Source organism: Mustelus asterias, chromosome 22 (genome assembly GCF_964213995.1).
Source record: "Mustelus asterias chromosome 22, sMusAst1.hap1.1, whole genome shotgun sequence".
NCBI classification, from domain to species: Eukaryota; Metazoa; Chordata; class Chondrichthyes; order Carcharhiniformes; family Triakidae; genus Mustelus; species Mustelus asterias.
In genome coordinates this window covers 30,617,450-30,636,144 of record NC_135822.1, presented here as the reverse complement: position 1 = coordinate 30,636,144, position 18,695 = coordinate 30,617,450, and the positions used below count along the sequence as shown (strand labels likewise).

The window sequence follows — 18,695 nt, the reverse complement described above, 5'->3', positions numbered from 1 at the left end:
TCCTCCGTCTTCTATGACCGACATGATGTGGAGATGCTGGCGTTGGACTGGGGTAAACACAGTAAGAGTTTTAACAACACCAGGTTAAAGTCCAACAGGTTTATTTGGTAGCAAATGCCATTAGCTTTCGGAGCGCTGCTCCTTCGTCAGATGGAGTGGATAGCTGCTCATAAACAAGGCATACAGAGACACAAACTCAAGTTACAGAATACTGATTAGAATGCGAATCTTTACAGCTAATCAAGTCTTAAAGATACAGACAATGTGAGTGGAGCGAGCATTAGGCACAGGTTAAAGAAATGTGTATTGTCTCCAGACAGGACAGCCAGTGAGATTCTGCAGGTCCAGGCAAGCTGTGGGGGTTACCGATAGTGTGACATGAACCCAAGATCCCGGTTGAGGCCGTCCTCATGTGTGCGGAACTTGGCTATCAGTTTCTGCTCAGCGACTCTGCGCTGTCGACAGCTACCAAATAAACCTGTTGGACTTTAACTTGGTGTTGTTAAAACTCTTGCTGTATTCTACGACCGAGCCAGTTCTGTATCCATGTACTCCTGATCCCCTTTCCCGATCCCTGATCAATTCTTTATCCCCTTTCCTGATCCCTGATCTATTCTGATCCACTCCTGATCCCCTTTCCTGATCTATTCTGATCCACTCCTGATCCCCTTTCCTGATCTATTCTGACCCACTCCTGATCCACCTTTCCTGATCTATTCTGACCCACTCCTGATCCACCTTTCCTGATCTATTCTGACCCACTCCTGATCCTCCTTTCCTGATCCATTCTGACCCACTCCTGATCCCTGATCCAGTGCCTGCAGCTGATCTTTGGGGCGGGGCCAGCGCGATGACGCAATGACGCCGTGCCCCTGCTGAGGCTGAAAGCGGAGCGGGAGACCCCGTGCAGCTGCCAACGCCCGGAGCAGAAACAGCGGAGAGAGAGAGAGCGGTGAGTGAGAGAGAGCGGGGGCACCGCGGCACCCAGCCCCGGGGAGAAGGGGGGGGGGGGGGGGGGGGAACTGAGAGCGCGCGGCACCCGGCCCCGGGGAGGGAACCGAGAGCCCAGCCCGCCGGGGGTTAGTCAGCAGCCCGGCCCGCGGGAGCCTCCCCTCCCGGCTTTACGAGCGGCTCTAATCTGGCGCCTGAGGCCTGGTCCTTCCCTGCCCCGGGTGGGGAGGGGGGCGGCGGCAGCGGCTCCGGCCCCTTCTCCGCTAGTCGGGGCTTGGGCAGCCGCTTCCCGGGATTTGAGGCTGGGGAGCCGGGGTGTGGCGGTGACATTGGGCTCCTCCCGGGCCGGGAGGAGGCCGCGGCCTCTCGGGAGGGAGGGGAGGGGGGGTTTTGCTGCAGTCACTCGGCTCCCAGCAAATGCCGCAGTTTGGAGGCGGCTTCCAGCTGGGAATTCCAGCACCCTGGCGTTGAACAACATCCCTGCACCGGGAGAGGGGAAAATAACCCACCCCCCCCATCCTCTCTCTCCCTAAAATAAATCCTTCAGCTCCAAACTGGGTTTCCTGTTCTAACCTTACCAAGAAAGAGGAAGTTAGGGTGCTATGTCAAACTGTGCTAGTTTTCTCTTTAAAATCAGGTTTTTTAAAAAGCAAAATGGTTAGAGGGAAGAAGCCTAAAGAATCAAATCAGTAAATTCTCCTCACTTGAGCATTTTTGTGTCCAAATGAACAAGCTGGCTGTAGTTCTTGGGGCTTGAATCTCTCGAGATTCTCCAGTAAAGGTACAGAAAATGTTCTGTCAGCTGTTTGAGCGTTTCACTGCAGTGAAGACTGCAGAGAAACTGCATTGCTGCTGGTGACAGGAGGGAGCATCCTGTTTTCTATACATCTCCAATTGTACCTGGTGACCACTGATCTGATTATTGCTGCCCAGGATGGGACTGCCTTGCCCAAAATGTGAGCCAGTGATTCTGATTGCGGCTCAGGATTGCCGCTGTAGTCAAAATGTGAGCCAGTGATATTTGGTGTGGATCAAGATGGAAACTGCCCCTCTCTGTCATTGAGAGAGACATTTGCGTGGTTATCATGTACAATATTGAGTAGCTAGAGTTCCCAATGTCACTGGGAAGTTGTAACATGCAGGTTTCCTCCTATTTTTATGATTCAGAAGTGACTCGCGCTTCCGAGGTTGTGCAATTGAATTTAGCATGACCAATGCACCTAACCAGCATGTCTTTTGGACTGTGGGAGGAAACCCACGCAGACATGGGGAGAGTGTGCAAACTCCACGCAGACAGTGAGCCAAGCTGGGAATTGAACCTGGGTCCCTGGTGCTGAGGCAGCAGTGCTAACCACTGCCATTGTACAGAGAATCATTTGTCATTGCTTATTGTACCCCACACCTGTTGAATAATTCCTGTTTTGATTACTATACAGATGTATTGTTTCTGGGACTCAGAATTTCTGTTCATGGGCCTGATAATTGATGAGTGTACATTTAGGTTGGTAGATGTGGGTTTTAAAAAAAATTGGTGACTAGTTGCAGTGACAGGAAGTTGGCTAATCTGGCGCAGTTTCCAGTGAATCCTCTTCATATAGGCTGGGTTTAATTTTGATGTTTAGTATTTCTGTTATGCTGTGATTAATACACTATAGCGTTTGTGTAATTCAAGCCTGGGATTAGCTTAATCGGTACTACTTGTTTCAAATAGAAACAGAAAATGCTGGAAATAGTCAGCAGGTCAGATAGCAACAGGGCAAAAGTAGGTGGTGAAGTTTGAATTCCAAAATCTGGAATTAAAAGCCAACTGATGACTCTGGTTTCATGGAGCAATTTGTTGTAAAAAGCTATTTGGTTCACTGATGTTGTTTTTAGGGAAGGAAATCTGCTATTGGTGTGTGTGACTCCAGTAATGTGGTTGATTCTTAAATGACCTAGCAAGCCCCTCAAGTCAAGATCAATTGGGGATGGGCAACTAATGCTAGCACAGCTAGAGACCCCACATCCCTTGAATGGGCAAGAAAAAGCATGCAAGAGTCTGAGTTCCAATGTAATAAAATGCTGTGTCCATTGAGTTAAAGCTCTTGGTTGCCAAATGTGGTTTAGAAATCAGACTAAACTCATGAGTGTAATCTTTGAGAAAAGTTGTCTATTAACCTTGAATGATTGTCTCTTTGCATGTTTCACCATTCTGTACAGTATTGCTTTTTTGCTTAACTATTGAATAGTCCTGCTTCCCTGCACATTTCCATCCTTGGAAGTATTTATCTATTTGCTTAAAGGATTTAAAATTTGGTTGTAGGTATAGATACAGATTGAAGTGGTCTTGACCAGGTATCCCTTTTCCAGAGGGTGGGGTCCCTGGAAGATAGATCTTGGTGCATAAAACTTGCCTCTGGGCCAATTTGAATCCCCTATTGGAAAGGTGGGACTGCACGATGCTGTTGCTTTAGGGTGACACAGTGGTTGGCACTGCTGCCTCACAGTGCCAGGGACCTGGGTTCGATTCCAGCCTCGGGTCACTGTCTGTGTGGAGCTTGCACATTCTCCCTGTGTCTGCGTGGGTTTCCTCCCACCCTCCAAAGATGTGCGAGTTAGGTTGATTGGGCATGTTAAATTGCCCCTTAGTGTCAGGGAGGTTAGCAGGATAGATGCGTCGGGTTGTGGGAATAGGGCCTGGGTGGGATTGTGGTCGGTACAGACTCGATGGGTTGAATGGCCTCCTTTTGTACTGTAGGGATTCTATGATTCTTTATCTGCTTCTGTAATTATGAAAGCAAAAATGAAACTTTGTCTGCGTTCCTTCAAGTCTGGCTTCCTCTGAGGAAACTTTGCTTTGCAGCTCTCGCTTGGAGTCTTGGCTATCTGGTTCTGAGGCTCCATTCTTGAATCACAACCTGTAGCTGTGAGCAAGACTAGAGCAGCAGCTTTGCCTACTTTCAGGTTTGTATTCTAGTCTGTTTTCTGGTTGTTAGAACTTTGCTATTGCATCATTAATTTCTATTTTCTAATACTGTACAGGGAACCAATCACGAATAATGGGCCACATCAGGGTGACTGTTTGAAAACTTCCAATGAGAACTAGAAAATTCTGCATTTCGTACTTGCCATACTCTAATAATCGTAGAAACTTGTTCAACAACTGATTCTGAGATTTGATGCAATTGTGATTGAAGGTAACTAGGTGACAATTGGTGTCTTTGTTAGAATGGTGGTGTAACTTGGGCAAGTGCAGGATAGTTAAGGAAAGACAGCATAGATTCATTAAAGGAAAATTATGTTTAACTTGATTTTTTTTTTGAGGAGCTAGCGGGAGGTTGATAAGGGCAGCATTGTTGATGTGCTGTATATGGATTTTCAAAAGATATTTGATACAGTGCCACAACAGACTTATAAACAGAATTCTAGTTCATGGAATGAAAGGGAAAATAGACATTTGGATAAAAAAATTGGCTGAGTGACAGGAAATAGAATAGCCATAGTTGTTTTTCGGTGTGGAGGAAGGTTTGCAGTGACATTCCTCGGGGGTCATAGTTGGCATCCCTTGCTCTCTCTGATTTGTAGTAATGACTTGTGTATAGGGCATGATATCAAAATTTGCAGATGGCATGAAAATTGGTAGCATTGCCAACTGATGGTCATGAACTTCAAAAGGACATAGTGGCACAATGGTTAACACTGTTGCCTCACAGTGCCAGGGACCCAGGTTGGCTCACTGTGCAGAGGCTGCACATTCTCCGTGTCTTCATGGGTTTCCTCTAGGTGCCCAGCTTTCCCCTCGGTCCATGATGTGCTGGTTAGATGCATTTGTCATGCTAAATTCTCCGTCGGTGTACCTGAGCAGGCGCCAGAGTGTGGTGACTAGGAGATTTTCACAGTAACTTCATTGCAGTATTAATGTAAGCCTTGTGTGATTAATAAATGAACTTTTAACGTATTAGTGGATTGGGCAGGCAAGTGGCAGATGTTCAATGCAAAGAAGTGAGGTGATTCGTTTTGACAGGAAGAATATGCTGGGTGAATCAAAGGGACAAACTAAGGAGGTGCAAGAGCAAAGGGACAATTGTGTTTCAATCCTTGAAGGTGGCAGGGCAAGTTGAGAGCAGTTAATAAAGCTTATTGTGTCTTGGGTTTTATAGGGGCTGAAGAGTTAAGGCAGCCAGGTTGAATTGCCTCATCTGGAGCACTGCATTCAGTTCTGGGTGCCATAATTGAGAAGGATATGAAAGCATTGGAGAGAGCACAGAAGTGATTTACAGACAGGGTAAATAGTGAGAAACTGTTTTCCCCTTGAAGATTATATCAAGAAATAGGCAAAATGAGTAGAAGTGATGCAAGAAATTATGATTTCACAGTAACTTCATTGCAGTGTTAATGTAAGCCTTACTTGTGACTAATAAATAAACTGGGTCTGGAGCAAACCTTTTGAGAGGGTGATGGAGACAGGTTGAAGTATTCAGAAGGGAATTGGGTTGCTATCTGAAAAGGGATAATGTGTAAGGGGGAGGGGTGGAACTAAATGTTCTTTCCAAGAGCCAGTGCAGACTCAAAGGGCCAAATGGTCGTCTGCACAAAGATTCTATAACATTGCTATGGCTCAAATGAAATAGGGGATTAGGGCTTGAAGTGCACAAGAATAATTCACTTGTAGTAAATGGAAAATAACTGTTGTATCTGCCACTCTGAAATGAGTGAAGTAGAAGTAACAAGCTTTTGATTCTCTGGCACCAAGGCTGAGCTGGTCCCACAGTGCTTTTGCTGACTGATAAAAGAGGTTGCCTTTTCTGTTCCAATGTGAGTTGTGTGAGCAGGAACTGGTCAGTGGCTGAACATTTTTCAATTTAAATTGTATTTTTAAATTTATACTTCAGCTTGATTAAAATCTTGATTACAGATTTGCTGTGCATATCTTCCGGTTTCAACCTGTGCTGGATGCTGACCTAGATTTTGTCAGATGCTGCTCTCTTCTGGGCTGGATATCCTGTCATCTGTATATTTTCAGCATTTGCAGTTTCTTGAACCTCCTTTAGTACAGGTTACCACGAGTTGAGTTTGGCCTACAGATTCTTATGCTAATAAATAGGACTTTGCATATCCCAAACACACAGTTTCACAAATTATTTGCAGTTTTCATGTGTGCTATTCTAAATGATGTATTTATTGCATGGCTGAACTAAAAACTTCTGCATCATAGCCCAACAGACTTCATTGAAAAATTGGCATTGTGTGCTCTTAACTTTGCTAATACTATTTCCAGTGTGTCTTCACTGATGCTTGAGATACAAGGAACAAATGTCTATGATCAGTTGAGACCCACACTGTGTGAAGCTGAATTGGATTTTTATCAAATTTTGTTCAGTTGCCTATTTGATTACGTTTGGCCTGCTGTGAGGATGGTCAGTGACCTGTGATTTTCCACCCACCCCCAGAGGCATTGTGCATAAGCTGTTGAATATCTGTCTGCTTTGCTCTTGTGAAATTGTATTGCTTTTCTGATCTGGGCGGCACGGTAGCGCAGTGGTTAGCACTGCTGCTTCACAGCTCCTGGGTCCCGGGTTCGATTCCCGGCTCGGGTCACTGTCTGTGTGGAGTTTGCACATTCTCCTCGTGTCTGCGTGGGTTTCCTCCGGTTTCCTCCCACAGTCCAAAGATGTGCGGGTTAGGTTGATTGGCCAGGTTAAAAATTGCCCCTTAGAATCCTGAGATGCGTAGGTTAGAGGGCTTAGCAGGGTAAATATGTGGGGGTAGGGCCTGGGTGGGATTGTGGTCTGTGCAGACTCGATGGGCCGAATGGCCTCCTTCTGCACTGTAGGGTTTCTATGATTTCTCTATGATTTCTTTGGGCCTTCAGGACAAGGTCTTTCAGAAGCTATTGGCCAGGAACTGTAGTGGATCACATTGGAGTGGATCACATTGGAGTGGTTATGTGCTTCAAGTTCCATAAACTGTGGGCCATTGCAACTGGGAATAGTTAGTTTCTTTGCTTGTCAATTTCAAAACATATCTTCCCTTGTATAGATTTTCCGTTTATTGAATTTCTGTGATCGCTACAATAGATTTTGGAACTAGTGAGGATCCACAGTTAATGACCAAGGCCGATTTGAAACTGACATGTTGCGAGAACTGACCTCCTGCTCCCTTGAGTTTTTGCCACTTTTCATCTATTGATTCTTCCAAAATGCATATGCAAATGAGCTGGTAGCCACCTGGTGTACCCTCTGTCACATTCCCCATCAACTGGAAGCCATGACCTCTTGGGAGTTTCAAAAAGCTCCAGTTGATTTAAGGGGAAAACTGAAATTCTTGTCTGTCCCCCCCCTTAGGTGACCATGATGCATTCCTATTGAATAATGTGATCTGTCCCATTCAGCTCTTGTTTGAATGAATAAGTGAATCTGTTCACATCCTGGTTTTGTTCTTGCATAAACTTGATCACCAGCTTTTCCTAATCTGTCCAGCTGAAATCATTGGTCTACACAAACCTAACGGAGCACTTCTCGTACATGCCAGGTAATGGTTTGGTGGAAAGATTGCGTCTTCCAACCTATATCTCATTGTACTTTGATTTTGCACTTAAATTGCTGTTTTTGGCTCAAAAGTGGCTTGGCAGAAATTTCCATAATTGGAATCCAGTACTTGTGTGAAGTTAATCCCACGCACTGCTTTAGGTGTGTAAATTAGATTTGTGAAATAAGCTCTAATTTACTAACTAGAGCATTTATGTATAAAAATGTCTCTGCAGATCCCTGGAAGTTAAGGTTTTTCTTAAGGCGTGAGATTTTGGTGCTGAAGTCCCATTTACATCAATTTTACGCAGGCAGTGGTTATAATTAACAAAGCATCTTGATTCTTGTCACTCAATTCTGGAAGCAAGATGGGAAGGGCAGCTATTCAATAGCTCTGAAGCTGTATGTAATTCCATACCAGGTACGGGTTATCTTCTGTATCCTGTATAGTAAATGTTACTTGAAAGATCAGTAAACGTTTTACCAAATTAGTGTTTTGAAATGCACACATCCTGTATTGTGTTAGTTCCTGCCCATGCATGCTTGTTAACCTGACAAGTGCATGCTGTGGCAGCGGCTGAACAGTATTCTTGTCTGAAGGACAGATGGAAGTCTTAGTCACAGCAGTATCTGGGATAGAATTTAACCAGGCCAACTTTTGAATAATGTAAAATTCGGGCAACTCTAAGAGGGTATGGCACTCGCCATGGTGACTCTGACGTTCTCGTGCAAATATGGAACTTTCTTATTCTGGTTGCCTTAAATGTAGCAACAGATGTAGTATCAGAGTACCTCAATGTGGCCAGCTTAAACCCTGCTTTTAATGACTTGTCTGATGCTAATGTAATTTCCAAGTAATGGTCCCAAGATATCAGTTCAATGCTGAGCTTAATATAGGCCAAGTCGTTTTTAATTTTGGGAATCAGTATATGCAATTTGTCCATGATAGATGTTGCAAATTTTGGTGCTGTAACATGCATGTTTAGTTTTGGTGCAAATTAAGCCAATATTTTTGTTTTATTCCACTGGTTGGGCATTTTAAAATTTCCCATTAATCTTTGCTTTGTGCTGCCCAATTGCAGAATCACATCGTACAGCACAATCCTGAAAGTACAGCCGTTAGCTCAAACAACCAGTTTTGAGAATCTGTGATTGTAATGTAGCTTGTTTATGCTTGCACACATTTACAAGAACCTGATTCTTTGAATTACCCAGGGGGCTGGGACTAATAGTTCCCTGTTGTGTTCTCCTTAGCTGGCAATGCCTTGCCTAATCAGTTGATTTGCTGACCAATCAGCACCTTTTCTCTTTTTGAAATGTGGCGTTCTTGCATTGGGTGACCCAGTGGTTAGCACTGCTGCCTCGCAGCGCCAGAGACTTGGGCTCAATTCTGGCCTCAGTGCTGTCTGGTGTAGAGTTTGCACATTTCTCCCTGTCTGCGTGGGTTTCCTCCCACAGTCCAACCACAGATTGGCCATGGTGAATTGCTGCTTAGTGTCAGGGGGATTAGCATACATAGATGGGATTACAGGGATAGAACGTAGGTGGAGTTGTCAGTGTAGGCTCGATGGGCCAAATGGCGGCCTCGTACTGTAGGCATTTTATGAAAAGTTTCAGCAATTTTCTCAGGATGATGGCTTTCCATGTAGGTCTCCAGCATCCACTTCAATGAATTTTGTGCAAATCCAGCTGACCCCCTTTCTTTTGAAAATGAAGATCTTGTCGTCCTGGTAGCCAGCTTTGTGGTCTGTTGGAATTCTTTTCTAAATCTCCATTGGTTGCAGGAAACCCACATGTTGACAGCTGAGGAAATTTTTATCCCACTGGCCATACAAAAGCTCAAACAGCAGGCCATAAAACATAGTATACTTAAGATTATTAGTGAATTGTTGCCATATAAGCTACTTGGTATTACTATTGCCAGACTATTAGATTTTGGAATGCAGATGTAAATTTTCTACAAACTGCTAAGCAAGTGCTTAAATCCAGTTAACGTAAGGATGGTGTCAAGTAGATCCAGCATTTAAACATTTCATGGCAAAAACATCTCAATCTTTCATGCTTGCGTTCCTATGAGTTGAAGACTGTTGACTTGGTTTATAATCGTCAGTACCCTTTTTTTGAGGAATTTAAAAGAAAATCTTTGATTTCAACCAAGCTTCCATTCACAATGTACAATGAACAGGCCATCCAAGACTGGGTATAATTGGCAATCTAGTTGAGGCCCTTTGGGGTTGAGTGACCATACTAACAGAATTCATCAAAATGGAAAGTGGTGCGGTTGATTCTGAGACTAGGTCCTGGAAACTACAATGGTATACGAGGCGAGATGATGGATTGGGGAACAAATAGTACAATCTGGATGACAGTGGGTAGGCAATGGGTGAGCTGCCAACAATTGTTTTTTCCTGTCTGGTGCAAAAACTAAAACTGAAAAAAGTGGCCAAACCATGGGCTTATAAGGGAAATTAGAGATTGTTAGATCCAAGGAAGAGACATGCATATTGGCCAGAAAAATGTATTCTTTGGAGTTTGGAAGAGAGGGAATCAGATTCAGAATGTTCCCAAAGACAGAGAAGTCAAACTAAGTCATAGTTTGAGGATAAGGGGTAAACATTTTGGGACTGAGGTGAGGAGAAATTTCTTCACCCAGAATGATGAATCTGTGGAGTTCACTACCACAAAGTAATTGAGGCCAAAATATTGTGATTTTGAAGAAGAAATTATATATAGCTCTTGGGGCTAAAGGCATCAAGGAATGTGGGATCAGGATATTGAATTTGAAGATTGAACCTGTTCTGCAATTCATTTTGATGGCTGACTCTGTTTTTTTAAAAAAAAACAAGCCTGAGGATTGGGAGCAGTTTAGACTTCAAAGGGTTGATTTTAAGAAGGGGAAAATAGTCTGAGTAAGCTTGCTGTGAACAGGAAAAGAGTGGTGAAAACCCGAAGGTGCTTTACAGTCAGAAGCAGAGGAACAAAGAAATGGTTGACCAACTAAATACATTGGTTCTGTCTTCACAAAAGATGACACCAATAACATACTGGAAATGTTAAACAGGGTTTTGAGGGAGGAACTGAATGAAATCAGTATTAGTAGGAAAATGGTGTTGGGGGAAATTGGGATTTGAAGGCTGACAAATTTCCAGGGCCTGATAATCTACATCGCAGAGTACTTTTTGAAGTGACCCTAGAAATAGTGGATGCATTGGTGGTCACTTTCCATGATTCTTGGACTCTGGAGGGCAGCCAACCTGTAAGAACTGTTGCGATGTAACCCCACTGAAAAGAATGGAAGTAGAGATAAAATGGGGAATTATAGACCAGTCAGAAGTGGGGAAAATACTAGAATCCATTATAAAAGATTTAACAACACTTGGCAAACGGTGACAGGCATGGGATTAGGGTAGTGTACTGTGAGTAGGCAGTCAGGAAACAGAAGGACTAAACAGATCTTTTACCAGATGGCATGCGGTGATCAGTGGGGTACTACAGAGATCAGTGTTAGAACTCCCAACTATTCACAATTTGTATTAATGATTTGGATGAGGGAACTGAATGCAAGATCTCCAAATTTTCAGATGACAAAGCTGGATGGACGGGTGAGCTGTGGGGAGAGATGCTTCAATGTGATTTGGACAAACGAGATGGCAGATGCAGTATAATGTGGATAAATGTGAGGTTATCCACTTTGGTATCAAGAACAGGATTTGCTGAACAGCTATGTGCAATGAGAGCTGTCTGTCCTTGTACACCAATCACTGCAGGCAAACATGCAGGTGCAGCAGGTAGTAAAGGAGGCAAATGGTACGTTGGCCTTCATAGCCAGAGGATTGGAGTGCAGGAACAGGGATGTCTTGCTGCAGTTATATAGGGCGTTGGTGAGACCACACCTGGAAATGTGGCCACTCTTATCTGAGAAAGGATGTTCTTGTTATAGAGCACAATGAAGGTTTACCAGGCTGATCCCTGGGATGGTGGTGAGACTGATGTATGCAGAGAGATTATATTTGGGGTGGTGAGTGGGCACAGGAGTTGGATGATCAGCCATCATAATGAATGGTGGTGGTGGAGCAGGCTCCATGGCTGCCTCCTATTTTCTATGTTTGTGGAATTAGCATTACTTAATTCCATTGTCTGAGGTCAAGAATGATCAAATTCAACTTTTGCCTGCCACTTTGCATTGGTCTGTTAACAGGTTCCACAATATGCCTGCATCTCTCACTTCTGGTCTTTACCAGTGCATTTTGGCGCTGGTAAATCTAAATTTCTGAAACAAGACAGCAAGTCTTTCCAGTCATCAATGCACCATGTCTTAGGCAGTTAAGTCAATTGAGGATGACTTTCTTCCACTCTGGTTTGATTGGTTCTGAGATGGCTCTCTCCAGTGAGATCACCACCACATGTTGACACGCCCCAGGCCTCCCTTTGTAGGCCATCAAAGTTTTTGCTTGTCAGTCTGAATAGTCACAGCACTGTTCTGATCTGACCCTTGATTGTAAAATCAGTTTGTCTCTGCACCCGGAATGCGAACATGATACTTATCGACTTTCTAACACTTGAGTGACTGGTTTAAGTAGCTTTTTAAATCTGGGATTTGGTTTAAGTGACACCTTTTTATGTGAAGGACTGGAATAGCGACTTTTTTGTTAGTGATCCTATTTCAGAAGCAAGTATGTGCGTCAGCCAGCAAGTGATATGTGAATCACAGCCACAACTTGCAATTATGTACTTCATGTAGCAAAAGGTGTTTCAAAGGAGAATTAATTTGAGCCCAATGACCTGTTTTTAAAAAAATATTATTTGAATTGTTCTGGGATTTAAAGGGGCGGTGAGCTGTTTTTTAAACACAACTTGGCTTGCCTTTTTGAGTGCAGTTAATTCTCAAGCACACTTCTGTGGGTCTGGAGTAACAGGCCAGGTGAAGACAGCAGCTTCTTTCTCCTGAGGTTAGTGAGCCAGTTTGATTTTAAACAACAAAATTATGGTTTTATTGATTTTTAAATCTTGAATTTTAAATTCTTGTGGCTGTGCAGAGTTGCAATGTTGAGAAATGCATGCATTGCAATTGCAAGAGTGTTTCATGAGTTGTGAAGTGCTTTAGGATGGCGTGGTCCTGAAAGGTGCTGTTTCCTTCTGTGGTCTGTGCTAACTGCAGTGGTGGCTAGGGTGCAGATTTAGGTCAAATAGTGACTGAGCTACAGATGTTCCTTCAGTCACTTGCAGAGTGAATGTAAGTTGCCTTTTACCTTGATGGTTGGTTAACTAATTTAAAAAAAACTGCATCAAATTGTGTATATTGTGGCAGCACAACTGGTACTAAATCTACAGTAAAACAAAAAGGAACTTGTGGGCTGAATAACTGAAGTACTTTGCACTCATCCTGTTCACATGCCTGAGTTTGTTGACCTACCTTGGCTTAGTGTGGGAATCCCTCTTTCTAAATTTCATCCTTGTTTACAAATTCATTGGCCTTGCCCCTCGCTGACTTCCCTCACTCCTACAACCCTTGGATTTCTGCTTGCCTTTTTGTTGCTTCTCCCCACCCACAGATGACTTGTAATAGCTCCACCATTGTTGCAGCCTATGCTTCAGACTATAGAATTCCCTTGCTAAAACATTTTGCCTTTTAACCCCCTTTGCCTGCTTTAAGAAGATTCTTGATGTACTTTTAAGCATCTGCCCATATCATTTGCGGCTTGGTGTTGAACTTCATTAACCCTCCTGTTTGTTATAGAGGTGTTACAAAGGTTATGCTCTAAAATAGTCTACAGCAGACCTCTCCCATTCTCTGGTGAAAGAGACCAGTGTTGGGAAAAAATATTAGCTAAGTTAAAGTAGCTTTCATTGGATGCTGTCAACAGCCTCACTTTATCCTAATCCAGCATGGAAGTGGATTGCAAGATTCTAGATTAGGGGTGGCATAGTGGTTAGCACTGTTGCCTTTCAACTCCAGGAAGCTGGGTTCAGTCCCAGCATGGGGTTTGCACAGTCTCCCAGAGTCTGCGTAAGGTACCTCCAGTGCCCTGGTTTCCTCCCACAGTCCAAAAGATGTGCAGGTTAGGTGGATTAGCCATGGGAAAGGTGTGGGGTTATGGGGGATAGGGTGGGGGTTGCTGGGGAAGTCAGAGCTAGTGCAGACTCAATGGGCCAAATGGCCTCTTCCACACTAGCGATTCTGATATGGTTGTGAAATAGTAAAGCAGGAAATCTTTCTGCTTCACGTCCATAATATTTAGAATGCTGGCTGTGATTCGCAAGTGACGGAAAAGGAGTCAAATATTTCTGGTGCTGACTTGGTGCTAGTTGCATTTGGGGAATACCTAGGTCAACTCAGGAATTTCTGGTACGCTTGGGCTGAATCAGCAGCCTCCCTTGCTGAAGGTACTGGTAAGTGAGAATCATACAGCAGGAAGGTTGGAGGTTATATTTGCGCTGAAGCTGGTATTTCAGACTTGTACTAGACTGAAAAAGCTTTTCTGCAGCTTCATATTGTGGCTGAGGTGGAATTTCAACTAGTTGGTTGCCAATAGATGCTTGGTGACTAAGCTCAATTTTGAAAAGTTTGTTTTAACCTAGATATAATTTTCAAGCTTGTAGATTTGTTTTGGCTCCAGTGGTTAAATGGAGGTGAAACTGATTGGATGTTTCTCCCCCTGGTGTTGGAGAAATGCAATGGCAGCATGCCCTGCTGTGTTCAGACACGCCCAGTCACTTTTCTGTTGTTTCAACACTTGTGCATCGTGAACTGACATAAGCTAATTGGCCAATTTGTTATGGCCTCTATATATTCTCAATTTCAGCCACACTTCACTTGTCAGTTTATTATACGTTTGGACTCAAATGCTTCTGTAAAATCTTACTAATTGCATGGATGTTTAATATTAGGACTGACTACTGATGGTTAAGATATTTACCTGTTCAGTGCTTGATGAAACACTTTGGTGCAGCTGTACTGGTCAGCTGTTTGGTTTCACACCTTGAGCAGGTTCATATAACCCTTTCTTAAATTCTTGCTTTACCTGACAAACATCCTTTTTGTGCTGCAAGGAACCAGTGTCTCTGAAGATAGCCAGATAAGATGGTTAAGAAGGCATACGGGATTCTAGTCTTCAAACAAGGCATTGAGTAGAAGATCTGTATAAAATGCTGGTTAGGCCAATGCTGGAGTAGTGTACAGTTCTGACCGCCACACAATAGAAGGAAGTGATTTGCACGAGAGAAGGTGCCGAGGAGGTTCACCAAGGATGTTGCCTGGGCTGGAGCATTTCAGCTATCGAGTTTGGATAGGCTAGAGTTCTTTTCCTTTTGTGTGTAAAATTGAGGGGCATAGGGTAGATAACTTTACCCTTTGCAGTGGGGGCGTAGATTTGGGGGGGGGGGGGGGGGGCTGGAGGTTTATAGGAGATGAAGAAAAACTTTTCCGCCAGAGGGTGGTGGGAATCTGGAACTTGCTGCCTCAAAGGGTGGTAGAGGTGGTGACCCTCAACATTTTATGTATTTGGATGAGCACTCAATGTCCTAGCGTTCAAGGCAATGGCCAAATGAACTGTGATTAGAATAGATAGGTGCTTGATGGCTGGTGTGGACATGAAGGGCCCCAATATGTGCTGGAAAACTCTGAGCAGTAGGCTATTTGTGCACTAAATTAAACTGTGTACCATAATCCCATTTACCTACCATTGATCTGTGATCTCTTGAAACCCTTGCCTGATCTCTCGATCCCTGCATCTTTTGCATTATCCAAGGAGCTGTGACTCTGGAAAATGTTAGAATTGTTGCATTTTCCAGCAGTGGTCACTAACATGCAACTTCCATCCTTCATATACAGCTATAGTAAGCCCAACACTATCAATCTTATTACCTGAGTTGACGTTGCTGCTGCTTGTATCTATCCAGAGATCTGCTGTCATGTTATGTCATGCTTGTCTGTCTTGTGCTGTCTTCCTGTAACTGCTGTGATGTCTATTGTTCAACCATGCCATGGTTGATCCCTCTTTCAGCTGCCCTTCATTATGCCCTCTAGAAGAGATCTCTGACTTTTAAGCTCTGATTCAACATCAGTTTCTTCCCTGGATGTCACATTTTGTTCTCGCAATTTCAAGCACTTGGCACTCGCGTTATAAAGATCACCACAGAATCTCTAGCTGTGTGTATCCTTCCCTCCCACTGATCCCTTGCATAGTTGGTAACTGGAAATAGTCTGCATAAATTAAATGGTAGCCCAATTCTGGCCAATCTTATTTGAGTAATAGGAGTAAATATAGGTAATACAGAAATTAATCTTGCTGAGTCAGTTCTGTATCAGCAAACTCCCCTCCACACCATACCAACTTGCTGTTCCTTAACCGTTTCTCTGCCTTGGAAAAGCAGCCATCATAATTGAGGATCCCACTCACCCTGGGCATACTCGCTTCCATCTGGAAAAAGATACAAAAGTCTGAACACTTACCAACCGACTCAATAACTGCTTCCTCCCTGCTGCCACCAGACTTTTTGAATGGACCTACCTCACCTAAGTTGATCTTTCTCTTCACTCTATCTGTGACTGTAACACATTCTGCACTCTGTCCTTCTCTATGAACGGTATGCTTTGTCTGTACAGCACGTAAGAAACAATACTTTTCACTGTATACTAATACATGTGACAAATCCAATCAATCCTGTAACTCCCTTCACAACAGCACTCTACCTACACCATGTGGACTGTAGCAGTTTGAGGTGGCTCATCACCATCTTGAAGGCAGTTGGATGGGTCTTTCAGTGAAACCCACATTCTTGGAGGGTTGTGGGGGGGGGAAGAGGGAGAATGTTGAGAATCTGATTTCATGTCTGCCATTGTACTGAAAATGGCTCTCATCAGTTACCAACTGTTACCCCATGACTGACAAAGGTAATCTCATCCCAACCTTGTACTTCTGAGCATGTTTGTTGCCTCTGACACTGACTTCACTCCCAGCTGGGTGTCCCATACTCATCTATGTAATTATAGCTAGTGCTGCTTTTCCTAATAATGGCTTTTCCACTCCTGTACCATTTGCCTCTTGTTACCCACGGGTTCACCCTTTTGCCATCTCTATCCAAACACCCAGCATTAGTTTTCACCTTTAAAGGCTGATGACACCAGCACTGTTGTGCTGCTGATTCCTCCAGTTACTATTATCTAACCTCCAATGCTGGTGAGCAGAAAATTCCTGGTCATGTGTTGGGAAAATTGAAGCGCATGCTTTTGCATACTCAACTTGTTCACTGGCTACTGACTTCATTCCTCTCTGAGGCAACTGTCTTGAGACTGAATCAAACTTTTAAAGGAAAGTTTATTTTAGTAAGGCTTACATTAACACTGCAATGAAGTTACTGTGAAATTCCCCTAGTTGCCACAGTCAGACACCTGTTCGGGTCAATGTACCTAACCAGCACATCTCTCAATGTGGGAAGAAACTGGAGCACCCGGAGGAAACACACGGGGAGACTGTGTAAACTCCACACAGTGACCCAAGCCAAGAATCGAACCCGGGTCCCTGGAGTTGAGGCAGCAGTGCTAACCACTGTGCTGCCATGCTGCCCCAGAAACTCACTGCAGGGTTCAATGCGATACCAGAAAGCTGCAATGTTCCATCCGTATGATGCCTAACTCCATATCATTCACTTCACTCCTGCCTTTGCTGATCTGCCGCTGAAATGCTAATTTGTGCTTTTGTTAACTTGGGCTTGACAATCATTTCAATGCATTCTTGGCCAGCATCCCACAGTCCACTCAAACGTGATCATCCAAAGCATTGCTTTCTGTCTTGTTTTTCCACCAAGTCCCCTTCACTTGATCACCATGTATTCCCTAACTAACTTTGGCTTCTAGTCGAGCAACACCTTGATTTTCCCCAAACAGAGAGAATTCTCAGCCACCTCTTATAATGACCTGTGCCTTCAGCTGCCTTAAACACATGTTTGGAAATCTTTCCCAAAGCCTCCCCAACTCTGTACCTCTTTCTCCCTTGAGGCCACTCTGCTCTAATCGCGCTTTTGGTTATGTTTTACTATTGCCTTTTGTGACTGAATTATGGCTGATCTGATTTAACTTCAGCCCCACATTCCTACCTACCCCATAACCTTTCACCCCCTTGTTAATTAAGAAGCTATGTAGCTCTGCCTTTAAGACTCTGCTTCCACTGCCTTTTGAGGAAGCAAGTTCCAGAGACTTGTGGCCCTCGATTCTCGGCTGTCTTGAATGACAAAAGTGACTCCTAGTTCTAGATTCTGAGACCATCCTCTCCCCATCCACCCTGCCAGCAATCCTTGAACTTGTGTTTCTGCCCCTTTGTAACCTCCTTGTGTCCTCTTCACAATTTACTTTCCTACATGTCTTGTCAGCAAATTTAGCAACCAAACCTTCAGTCCTTTCATCTGTTTTTGCTTTCTAGAACACTAAAGTGCCTTGGGATCTTTATAAATGCAAGTCCATTTTTCCCTTAATGCATCATTTTCATGGCAATTGGCCCCCTTTATGCTTGGGTTGCTGCAGCCAATTTGTACATTGCAAACTCCCATAGGTGGAAATATGATATTACATTAAAGGTGCTTGAGTCATATACTTCCAAGGGGTATTCTTCTAGGGGTGCAGATGCATCATTAAAAATAGCAGTGCAGGATAGGAAGGCCATAAATGCAAACAGTGCTGTGGTTTATTCTGGAGGAATAGAAAAGGAGAATGTGAAGCTTGCGTGCAGTTCTAGTCTACAGAAGCCAAGAGGAATTGATGTACAAAGATTTACAAGGATGATATTGGCATTTTGCTTTAAACTTGTTAAATGTTGCTAGGCTGTTGGGGAACAGCCCTAATCGTGTACTTAAGCTAGTGTGTTTATCAATGCTTAAGATATCTTTTTAGGATGTGTGGCTGTCTTGCAGCCAATAACAAAGCTGAACTTTCTACTCGAGCTCTGTAATGGTGACCTGAAATCTTGAACTTTTGTTGCTTGTGGAATAAATTTGAGCTCTTGGGTCTCATCTGGCACGTGAGTCTACATATCTCAACCAGGTCACCATCTTGAAGTGCAACTTGTTTTAACTGGCCAGGATAAAAACAAAGTATACTTAAAATTACACTCACTGATCACAATGTAAGGATCCAGTCAGGAAGTTCACAAATAATAGGTTGTGGTGAGCAGTAATTTTGTGTTCAGAGCCTCCATGTAGATTGTATAATGTTTATGTGGCTAGTTTTGGTTGTAACCTATTTTG

General features: G+C 43.6%; 1 protein-coding gene across 14 annotated transcripts in view; it reads left to right on the top strand.

Annotated features, from left to right (window-relative positions):
• The first annotated feature begins 829 nt into the window (after positions 1–829).
• cdc42 (cell division cycle 42) overlaps positions 830–18,695 on the top strand; it is a 34,198-nt gene continuing 16,332 nt past the window's right edge. For 3 of the 14 annotated variants that reach the window (XM_078239080.1, XM_078239088.1, XM_078239093.1), the window contains exons 1-2: positions 830–952; positions 3,973–4,127. The gene's annotated coding sequence lies outside the window, so the exon portion shown is untranslated. Of the gene's footprint in view, positions 953–3,793; positions 3,895–3,972; positions 4,128–7,044; positions 7,462–7,693; positions 7,879–18,695 lie in introns of those variants that run through there. The other 11 variants (XM_078239079.1, XM_078239092.1, XM_078239087.1 and 8 more) reach the window with 9 other exon arrangements.